Genomic DNA, 12,240 nt, shown 5'->3' with positions numbered 1-12,240 from the left:
AAGGCAATTTTTCTTTATATACATGTTTAAAAATGTAAACAGTAGCCATTCTGTTCTCATCGCATTTTGCTTAAAAATATCATCTTGTTTCGTTCATTGAATTAATGTTATTCGAAAACGTAAATTATTCGATATTCAAAATCGCTCAATATGTAACGATTAATCCGGAAAGACCGAGCAGACAGCAAAGTTGCACTTAGCGCAGGAAACGCAATTAACATAAACTTTACATTTTTATAATTTCGAAAAAATGCTAAGTATGACAAGCAGTTGCTTACTTGTTGGGTTCGGTTTGTACTTGCGTTATCAGAGAGAAAAGAAAATTAAAAATTACTAACTGCAAGACTGGTAGGAATGAGAGAGTGCTGATTAAAAAATATAAATCGCATCGCCACGGCCCGACGTGAAGCAACCCCTTGCAGACGACCCCCGTGGTCTTCAGTATATTGCATCCCCTACGGTGCAAGCCGTGACGGCGTCGGCGACGACAACCCTTATATTACAACTCTGATCTTCGAAGCGGCGACAAGAGACGCCTCTAATTAAAATCTCTATATTTTTAAGCCCGACACAACGCTTCCGCCTCGACGACCGCCTTTCATCGCAAAGATAGTGAACATATCAGACGTTTAAAAAAAAAAAGCAATCGGAATAGCTCGTGCGTTTGTTGTGTTGAAAACACAAGTAAACGCAACAAAGACAATGAACAATTATTCGTTAAAGTAAATTCTTAATTAAACTGTCAGTCTCGGCTCGTATCGCGTTCATACAAAATACTTTTATTCGCCCGTTACTACTTGATGCACCAACACAATACAGAATTAATTTAATAATTTTCCCTACTGTGTAACATAATAATATTTTCTGGAAAAATTACATAAAAAAATAAGAAAAAAATTATTACACAAAAAACATGTTTTCATAAAGCAGTTATAAAATACATGCAACTACAGAGAATGGTTTTATCGATAAAATTAATTAAATAGAATTATCTGTTTTTTTTCTTTCCAGATCAAGATACCAGCACTAAAATACAAGTGGGTAGTAAAAGATCCTCTAACCAGAGTTCAGCGTTAATCGACGTTAATGCGACTGGGACCGAGCGTCGCTTTTGCGACAAGTCGACGAATGCTGTTTTCTCTTCATTTTCGTTCAGGAAACACGTTTCTCGTCGAGCAAATTGTCGGATGAGCGCGCGCGTATGTTGTTACCTACACGCGTGGTATTTATCCGCCGGAAACCGTGGCTGTAACTTCGTTTCCATGGGAATTGTTTGGCAACAGGTGGGGAAAATTTCCACGCACCGGCTGCCCACCGCCGTCTCCCGTCCCTGACCTCTCACCGTCCTCGCACCGCATCGCGCTGCACGGTAACGCAATTTCGTTTTCGCCGGCCATCTTCCGACCTGCTTTTCGATGCCGAGAGAATACCGGCGTCGAACGAATTTGCGATTCCCACGAGAATCGCACCGCGCGGGAAATCGATGATGGCTCGCGAAACAATATGCGATCCGATGCGCTATTAAAAACTGAATAATTCAGTGGAAACATATAAAAGAGTAAATGCAAGTGCGATTAAAATAAACTTTTCCTTCTTTTCGTTAATACAATTTCAGACCATAATTTCAAATTATATACTATTGTGCAAATCGTCATTTATTTTAATTCGATCTAATTTATTTCAATTAATTTTAATTTGATTGATAAATAAATTATTATTTGCACAGCATTTAAAGAAATTTTCCGTAAAAAGAATGTGTTTCTTTCACTAAGACTGTTACTGTTTATAGAATAAGTCATTTTAAACCGGAGGAACTAAATGATTCAAGTCATATATTACAGTTATTAATCGCGTAAACCCCAGCACGTGCCCACATCGTGGGTCGAGTCAGGCGTTGTAATTAATTTCCATGGCTTCGTTACCGAGATAATATGTTTGCCGGAGAACCGTCGCACGTCTCAGGCGGTTTCATAATTTCCGAAAATCAACTACTAGCAAAGAGTCTAAGTGTAACGACAAACGTTACAGATTATCTATTGAATGTATCTTATCAACGTGCTTTTTCTACCGCGATAAGAAAAAATATGGCTCTAAAATGAGTGCACAAAAACCATCAAAAATCTTGTATATTTTAAATAGTTTTCTGCAAAATGCAGTGCTTTGTTAATTCAACGTGATAAATAATGTTTGATTGTGCTGCACGCACTCCGCGCCGAAAAACGCATTTCTAACGCACTCCAATATTTATTTTAATCTCGAGATGAGAAACATTTCACATTCGCGGAAAGTACCAGGGGCGAAGAGAAATAAGTTATCTCGGCCGGGATTTTTAGACAGGACCGTATCGCATATCGCGAAGATCGCACTTGCTCGCCAGCGCCCGCGCGCGCTCGGCAATAAGGAAAGAAGTGAGCGAAACGAGGAACTCATGAAGAAACCAACGAGGGCTCGGGCCTGCAGATTGAGGAATGCAATTACGTTTTGTAAATGCGTAATGCAGCCGCGGCCGTTTTCTCCCCGCGCGAATGCTACTCGAAGAATACGCGCGCGCCTTGACCGCGGGGTAATCGGCTGCTGCACCCGAGGGTGCAATCGGTTATTTAGAATTTCGCGACTACTCTCGACACAGCCCCATCGATTTCCCAATCGTCCGCGCTCGTTTCGACCCAATCCCGCTGCGGACGGCAGCGGACTTTTTTGCTTACTTCGGCGAACATTGGGCAAACGCGTTCTCACAGTTTGCACGTAAAAACGAGCGAATTGTTCGCTCGGCGGCAAACAGAATTTTTCCAGCATAATAAGCATCCTAATCTCGAAGCCTGCAAACACTGTGTGAACTTTTCCGAGTGCGTTTGTACAAATAGACATACTCCAAAAATGCAGGTATTATATTTGCAAGCAAAGGAAATTGTGTCCGCGATAAAAATGTATTTTTTAACTAAAATAATCATAAATTAAAGTCCACCTGAATTTGCACGAGAAACCAGTTCACCCGGTTTGGAAATTCGTGCAATAATGCGACGCGATTGGTCTTTTTGCAATTGGCAGTTAAATCGTGAGCACTCAATATGTTCTCACTTTCGATGGAGGTGGAGAAGCTATCGCAACACGATTTTAATGCTAAACTAGTAGAAATCTTTTCGCTAGCAAAACTCCGCGTTCAACGAGGGAGATCTTTACGAAACTTTTGACCTTAACTCACCAACTCGCCACGCCAAAGTCTCGTCCCTCAAGCCACGGAAAACAAACTCACCTGAAATAAAGATAAAAAGATCAAGATCGATCGGTTTCGTGGTGCAGCAGCGTCAAAAACAGCAACATCCTACGCACGTTACTTTTACCATTATTAAACACTGTCACATAGTATTACATTTAGCACAGTGAGATATTTATATTATTCAGTAAAGAGGCAACATAATGTCAAAATAGCCAATTAATATCTAGCTTACAATTGCATTATAATAACATTCACCGATATTCAAATATAAACAGTGTAACAGTGTGGAATATGCATGCGATAATCAAAAACACGATATCTAGCTTACAATTACGATATAATAATATTAACTAATATTCAATTATAAACAGTGCCGGAATATGCATGTAATAATAAAAAGCACAAAGTGTATGTTAATCGCGTTATATCGACAAATTCTGTTAACGAAAAGTCGTTGTAATTTCGTTAGGAAATTTCTCCCGAGTTCCATGGCGATTGCTCTCCTTACGAGATTTACACGCTCCAGGGGCGACGAAAAATTCCCCGAGTTTCGAGCGAGAAATTGGCGGAAGTTTGCCAGAGTCCGGAAGAAGCACTGGATGTAACCGGATCTACGCTAAACGCGAAACTTTCGTAACTGTCACATAAAGCGAACGTAACACCACTACTACATAGTCGCGACATGGCAGATTTACACGCTTGCATTTAAGTCCAGCGAAATAAATTCGGGGGTTTGGCGAGCCTGCTAAAACTTGCGATTAAACAATTAAATCTTGAATTAAAATTCGGAATTTCTGTAATTCCAGTAATCAAATTCCTTCCTCAATCGCTTCGAGCTCGATAAAGTATTGATGCTTCGATATATTTTAGTTAAAGCAACATTTTGTTAAGAAATACATCGCGTTGCGAACCATGTAATTCGCCTAAATTTTATACGTATGTAAGCAAAATTAAGATTTATAACGTTAAAAAATTCTATCATTAAAATTAAAATTCTGAAAGGCGTTTTTATTTCTCGTCTAAATGCAACGCAGGAGTCGATGAAAATGAGAGTTATTTAACTGAGATTGTTAAAAAACGCGAAAGATTACATAAAGCGATTACCGTCAGCATCAGCAGGCGATAGCAGCCTAATAATTTACTGACAATTCGCGCGGTCACCGTGGCTAAGGGCTTTATCGCGGCCTGCGTGCAGCGAACCGTTACAAGATTTGTCACGGTCGTGTAACAGGTGCCCGGAGGCTGCGTTCCGCGCGCCGCGACGTTCCCGGCGCACGTTTCATCGTGGCGCGCCACGCACGCCGCTCGTTTCCACGCCGGCTGTCGCGTACGTGTTGCAGCAAATCGCACGTGGGTGCTCGCTCGCGTTTCGTTGCATCGCGAATGGGAACGCGCGGCGAAGCGAAATGCGACGGCGATGCGTGACAGCGGTTTCGCACCGTCACCGAACAAATTAACCCGTGAAACGTTCGCGTCACGAAACGCCCGTTGCTTGAAATTAAAATAGCCAACGTATAACCGAGATGTCTATGCTTTTTTTTTATATACGCATTTGCATAGAATTGAACGCACTTCAAAATAACGCTTATTGCATTGTTATCTTGATTTTTATTTTTTATTCCCATTCTTTTCCCGTCAATATCGAAGTTTGTTACTATCGTTGTTGATGATGTAAAAAAAAATTATAAAATGATATAAAATCACCTCTGTAAATAACGCATGAAACGAGTATACATATTGATCGCGTTCCAAATACGCGTTTGCCATTTATTTCAGCATTTGGTTCAACCGTTTGACATTTCGAAATTGCAGAAAATCCTTCCATGCCCGGGTCTGTATTATCCTGCCCGGAAATTTTCGCGATTAAGTAAACGCGAACAAGTCACGAACGAAAATGTCACTCGCATACCATCGTCGAGGATGTTTCAGAATTTCCGTAACGCCCACATGTTTTCATGCGTATTTCAACTAAAAAGAAAAAGGATGATGGTTGAAGAACGGAGCGAAGAGCAGAAAGAGTACTTTTACGCGCGCGCTCGAGAATTGTGTGTCCTTAGCGCCAGAAACGAAAACACCCGACATTTTCGCAGCCCTTCGTCCCTACACAGTTCTAGAACAATTCCGGCGTTTCAGAACGAAACACGACGACAACGACGAGGATGGATTCGAAACGCCTTCGTAGGAAGACGAAGACTGCGAGAGGCGAGGACGTTCCAGGGGTAACTTTGCCGATCCAACTTGTCGTAGCCAAAGCTCCAACTTTCACAGTCGAAGTTTCCACGACATTGCGCTAGTAACTGCGGAAAGACAGACAACGATGGGGAGGCCCTGAAATTCTCCTGTTCGGGCTTCGCATACGATGCTCTGCCTAAATTTAGCACATTTCGCTCGCCAACTACTTTAACTGTCATCTCCTGTCGATTAATATTTCAAATGCTGATCAAATTTTGTTTTGTGGATAGAACAAATTCTTCAAAATTTCAGGAAGATGTTTTTCCCATAAAATAAGAATGCTAAGCCTTGTACTTGACAATAAGCTCAGTGAAATATGCTCAACAATAATTCCTTGAAACAAAAAATATGCACGCTACGAATTTCTCGTACCACGTCTTCGTTATTTGTCGTTTGCCGGCATCGAGATGAAAGCGATAAGCACCGCAAACGCAGAGATCAAGGGGACGGCGAATTTTACAACGTTTGCCCATCGCCAGGCGTAAGTTTCCCCCGTATTAACGTAATTCGCGGTGGCACCGAGCCGCGCGGCTTTTTAATTAAAAGTACCGCGCCGCCATTATCTCACGAATTTATAATCGCGCCTATCCTCCCGCGTCCTTCCGCGCTGCGGAAGTCGCCCTTTATTCTCGCGGCACGAGACTTTAATGAGTAATAATTCAAATTTCTATGCTTTTCCTCGCGGTGCAATAAAGGAGGAAGAAAGAACGGCGAATATAAGCAAGAAACAGGGATGTCTCCATCGCGGAGCAACATATTTCCTTCTTAACAAGATTCCTTCTGGTTATGATAACCAATTGGGTTGCGTTTTACCTTATTATACCGTGCCGCGGGGATATCTCTACCATCTTAACAAACGAAACTCGGAAACGATGGTAACCCTGCTACATCATTTGCGAGTATTTATGATTGTGATTATTATTATTGCCCATCTTTGTATACCTTCGTATATCGTGGAATTAATACCAGATATTCCAAAAGAAAATAGCACTTTATTCCCCTCCACAAGCTTAACAATTAATTTTCTTTAAAACAGTGAGATGAGGCTAACGAATCTGCAAATATAATCGACACGGCAGTTTACACACCGACTCCAATTTGATAAGCAGACCTCGAGAATCGCTGGCGCAAACGTGCGTTATCAAGTAATGTAATCCCGGATGAGATAACTGGTAGCAATTACGCGACACTGCTGACACGAGAATCGACGAAATGACTTGGCATTAGAAAATTTGAGCGAAGAGAGCGAGATGAAGAAAGGAGAAGGAAGACGCGAAAGAAGTACAAATTTACAAGGAAAAGCATCTGACACCGCCCTTCCAAAATTTGCATGCTAATGAGACAACACGGTCAGGCCTTTCTCTGGGCGACACCCACCCTGATGAAGTTTCAATTTATTCATGACGGCTACCTTCCCTTTTCTCGGGAAACATTATTTACACGGAATACAAAGGGCTTCGGCCGGAAGTAAAGAATGAGAAGACTAATGTGTAAGCTCGATGACTATTAGAGACCCGAAATGTATACATATACATACACATACAGATACGCAACCAGTTGTATAAAAGCTTTCGCTTTCATTTGTCGTTTCACATCTAAATTATTAAATAACATTGTTTATATAAAATTTCTCGTAAATCCGTAGATAAATTCAAATTATCGGAGTTCAATGAATAAGTGATGACTATATTCATCAGTTTAATATACAAAAAAATCGGAATCACGACCTTTAATATGCCTTTCATTAATCAGATGACGTGCGTAACAAAATGATAGAGACTCAAGAAAAAACGCAGGCATACGTCTCGCCGCTGAATAAATTTTCCACGGAGAACGCAGTTAACCTTTAACGAAAATAGAATTCATTAAAGTTATTAATGTGTATGCATATTCCAATATTTTTCAGGAATGTCGAGACTTTAATGTTTGCGCCAGACATCGAATAGTTTCACGTACAGAAAATTAGCAAGATCTTTAATTAACAGAAACGCACTCGACATTTTTGCAAACGTCTTCATCGACGAAATGTGAAACTTCCATCATGCAAATGATGCAAAAACACACAATGCGAGCAGAGAGAAACGCAAAAAACACTTCGAGGAAACGAGAAAAGGCCATGAGTTCATTATATCGAGATGACCGTGAACAATTCCATCGAATGATTCTGTCGTGCCGCGACTTTCGAGATCATTGACAATATATCAATTGGACACGGACTCAATTAGCGAGGTTTTTCTTAAACAGCTGATTGAACCCATTTCTGGCCGCTAGAGGATAAAGTAGAATCCGAGCGCATTCGCCGATGGTAAGGAAGCGTACCTTCAAAAACAAAACAACATGCATCGTACCGACTAGAAATAAACAGCTACTTCTGCCCAAAATTATCCTTCATAATATTGCAATTTCCTTCGAATATAGAAAAACAATTATTTAATTTTCTAAATCAGCGCGACAGTGCTCATACGATTCGCAAATATTCAAAGAATAATTCAAATGTTATAGAATTTTTCAAGCATTTGTGCCGTCTTGTGAATATTTTTTTTATTATTCATAAATTCCACATCAAAATTCTATATTAGAAACTATTGTTGGAACATCGGTATTTTGACCTGTGCCGACTTCGCAACACGGCATCAGGATCGCGAACACGATGCACTTGTTTGAACATGCGTCGCGTTTCATGACTAACTTTTGCTGACGATTGTACGCGGCCACATACCGAGCCGCGATTTGAATTACAATCGGCACATCCCGCCGTGCCGTGCTGTCCATCCATCCGTTCGTCCAACGCCTCTCGTTAACCACCCGCCATTCTCGTGTAATTTTATGCTAAATTTCCGCCACCGTGCGCCCGTCGCCGCGCGTTCCGCTTTTCCCTCGTGTGCATTGCACGAGTTATTCTCTCCTCTCTTTTCTTCATCCATTTTCTTTTCTTTACTTCTTGCCGGACCAGCGGAGCAGCGCTGCACCGTACTTCCGCCGGTTTGCTGCTTCTTCCTTTTCCCCGCTTTATGCGCGCACCTCTCTCTACTTGCGGTTTTGTTTTTAATCCTCTTCCCCCCTCTTCACGCACCCCTGCACCAGATTCCCCGGGACGATAATCGACGGATATTCGCGGTGTTCCTCGGAACAATGGCGAGGAGAGAAACCAGATGGAACGAGAATTTCTTGACTCGGCACTGGCTGGCCTTGGCCTTGAAGATTTCGCACCCGTTACTCATCGTCCTGCGGCGGTAATCACGCGTTCGATGTTTTACGCACATGAATATAAATCACTCGAGCATCCTAATTTCCCGCCGAATAGAATAAAGAATAAAATTTACTATAAAATTGTAAATGTAACTTGTAAACGAAATAATCTCATCGATGACTGCGTTGAAAAGGAAATGTCAATGTTCTCATATAAATGTTCTTCACTTCTTGATTTACATAAGTTATGCAAAAAAAATAAAAAATCAATTTTTTAATATATACTTTTCATATTGCCAATATACGCGTCACCTCTCATATAAAATAGTCATAAATAGTAAATCTCCAAGCAAATATAACGCGTTGAAAAAAAAAGAAAAAAAAAATAAGAACAATATTTGTGAGTATATGAAAAATGAAACAAGTTACTTCAAATCCTCATGGGACCGATTATTTATTCCGCACCCTTGCATTCAAGGAAAAGTTCCGACCTTCCAGCTGCGTTACGGTTGACATACGCATTGCGCATCTTGACGCAAGCGTTATAGATGACAAACGGGAGGGTCTAAACAAAGATAAATATCAGGGTGCGGAAAAATATGAGGCTGCGCAACTTCGCAATTTCATAAAAAATAAATTATATCGGCCTGAATTTTTCTAGAATCAATAAACGTGCTCTACTTGATTGTCTCCAATGCCCTCCTAAATTCGTGTTCCTTCTAAATATTAGATAAGAATTCTTTATCCAAACTGTGCCGGATAAAATTCTAGAATGAAACCAAGTCCATTTCGGCGAGAATAAAAATTTTCGAACCGAAAATCGATGTATGGTGACTTGCAGGACACCCCTTCACAGACCACCCACAGGCAACAATATGTGTCACGTCGTATATGTACAATTTATATCTACACACACGCGCGCGCGCGCGCACACATACACGCATATTCGATTCGTTTTTACCGCCACTTGTTGGAGCACTGCCATATGTCGTCGAGACGAACATGCGTGCGCCACGGAGATACACGTGTGCGTGTACAGCCTCGAGCAAAAATCGACTAGCAAACCGGTGGCAGAGTAACAGCTGACGATCCCAGCGGCGTGACATCTTTCTTTCATCTAGTAGCAGCATCTAGCAGCTTGTTTCTAACATATCGCTCTGCATTGGTTATCTCGCGTGTGGAATTCGCCGGTTTAATCGGCATTGATTAGACGTTAGAAGATACTTTTAAGAATGTTATAAAATATTTTCGTAATTTTCTATCTACAAAAATGACGATATTTATTTTGACGTGTGTCGACCCGAAAAGTGGCGATCCGAAAGAACGACTGCGATGTATGTGGCCAACGAGTAATTTCACGATAGGACATGACCGGACTCCTGAATCGGCTAGAAACGCGGATCCAATTGACCTAACAGGTCGGCCTGACTAATTGGCAATTGTCAGCCAACGCGAGCGCGCGTTCATTCGTCTATCACGTCAAGCGTTCTCGAGTCACACCTTCCGCCCACCTTGCACTTTTCGCAAGTACCTCATCACGTTTTGTTTCAAGACTCTAAGTGCAATAAAAAAAGTTTGTGTACTTTGTATGCAAAAGTTTGTAATTACAAATTTTGATATTTCGTAAAAATTAATTTAACACATATTATGTGTAATCAACTACATTGCCTTTTCTCAACTATAGTAAAAAGCTATAACTCTCGCGAACTTACACTTTCACACACAAATGTCCTCCACATTTCTCTTCAAATTTAATAGATACAATCAATAATTTATTTGAGTAAAAAACTCCTGCTTTTTATAATTCGTACAAGGACTAAAATCGGCGCGTTACTTCATTGAGAAACACTGCATCGTACGAGACGTATAAAGCGACAAAAACCACCAAGAACCCACCATCGGGCTGGACGTCGAGAACCTGTCTCGCGCGGACAGATTCACCAGCGTCGAAGCGCTGGAAAACGCCGAGAAACGGCAGAGAAGCATGAAGACAAACCGAGCTAGTCTTTCGGAACGAGACTATATTTCGGTCGAGCGCTTTGCAAGCAGGGACAGTGGATAAATAAATTTCCGGCCGGCCTATTCCTGGCAAGAAGTAAATAATTCGCCGCGCGATATACCGGAGTTCGCGCCGATGGCGCCGCCGCTGTCGCGGTAAAAATCTATTCTCGGTGACCGACACCAGATGCACGGCGACAAATCTCCGTATCGAATTTCCGGCATCACGGGTGAATCTCGCGAATCTCGCGAATTCGCACATTGCTATCCACGGTTGTTACGCGCGTTACACAGTCGATCAGAGTGATCGCAACATTTAATTATTATTTTCTAGAAGCGTAAATGCGTCATACATCGGTTGAATAATCATTCTTAATTTTTTTCTAAAATCAAAGTCGCAAAATAATATCATTCCAGGATATGCTTACATCAACAAAGACGTTTTGAAGGCTAAATGCATTAAATAGCAGTGTCTATATAAAGTTGCGTCGACTCGGCTTCAATAATTCAAACGACAGACTGGCGAACGCCGCCAATGTGTCTATGGTCACTGCCAATGGCCTGCGAGTGGTCTCGTGCAGCTTCTAGTGCAATGACTGCACACGTGTCCAAAATAATATGTCCGCAATAATTTCTTATCTCATGCAAATACGATATACAACGCTTCCCAAGTGCGATTTTCAACAATGGTAAAAATTGCTAACGGCAAAGTGCTGCAAACGTGCATTCCGCCATGAGTCCCGTTTTATTTTAATCCTTGGTTTCCTAAATTCAATATTTATCATGCAGAATGGTTTCTATAAACGTACCGCGAGAATTATTCGGTTTATATGAAAGTTGTATATAGTTGGCTATTTTATGCCGCAGCTAATTTCGAAAAATTAGATTTATTCCAGAAGAGTCAAAGTTTGGCTGCGCGGAGTTACGTCATTCGCTATAAGCGGGAGTTGCTAACTCGATTAAAAAATTGCACTGGCAGCTACAATCTGCGGAGTCGGAGGTGGCCGTTTTCCAGGTAATTCCATCGGGGTACTTTGCGTGGGCTATAGCAATTTCGTTCTTATCTGTGTCACCGCGCGGCGTAACTGTTGGCCAACTGACGTTGCGACCGCAAATGAGAATGAAATACTTTTGAATCGGAAATAATGGGCGCCGATCGTCCCTTTTGTCTCGCAGTCGTAGCTAAAACTGAAATCCGCTAGAAATTTGTTTGTTTGCGACGTCATAGTCGGTGACGGGAACACAATATACTTTTGTCAAAAAAATCTGTATCACAAATGTTTCTTTCTCTGTGTTGTTTCTTTCGCTGAAAATAAAGCCCCCGCCAAAAATCCAGTATTTCGACGAAATATAAAAAATGCCAGTGCAGCTGCTCGCCTCACGTAACTGACAAAAAGAATTCGAAATGCCAACGTGAGGCAGATTGGCCCTCGGCCAGCAAACCGACGCCGTGTAATTCGATCATCGTGTAAACTTTGCGGTTCCGGGCATTTATGTAATTCTCGCTATTCCCTCCGTTACACGATTTTCCTTTTAGCCGAAGAGTCGATCGGCTGATAACGTCCCTCGCCAATTTCACATTCATGAATTCTGAATGACATTCT

General features: G+C 41.5%; 1 protein-coding gene across 11 annotated transcripts in view; it reads right to left on the bottom strand.

The window, feature by feature from the left end:
• Nucleotides 1-12,240, bottom strand: part of heph (polypyrimidine tract-binding protein 1 heph) — a 365,110-nt gene that overhangs the window by 249,847 nt on the left and 103,023 nt on the right. The window contains exon 2 of one of the 11 annotated variants that reach the window (XM_067358876.1): nucleotides 3,203-3,253. The exons of the other annotated variants lie outside the window; for them this stretch is intronic. The gene's annotated coding sequence lies outside the window, so the exon portion shown is untranslated. The remainder of the gene's footprint in view (nucleotides 1-3,202; nucleotides 3,254-12,240) is intronic. 11 annotated transcript variants of the gene reach the window in all.

The sequence above is a fragment of the Linepithema humile genome, chromosome 7 (genome assembly GCF_040581485.1).
Source record: "Linepithema humile isolate Giens D197 chromosome 7, Lhum_UNIL_v1.0, whole genome shotgun sequence".
Lineage (NCBI taxonomy): Eukaryota > Metazoa > Arthropoda > Insecta > Hymenoptera > Formicidae > Linepithema > Linepithema humile.
The sequence above is the reverse complement of the archived record's forward strand: the minus strand, read 5'-3'. Positions and strand labels throughout refer to the sequence as shown.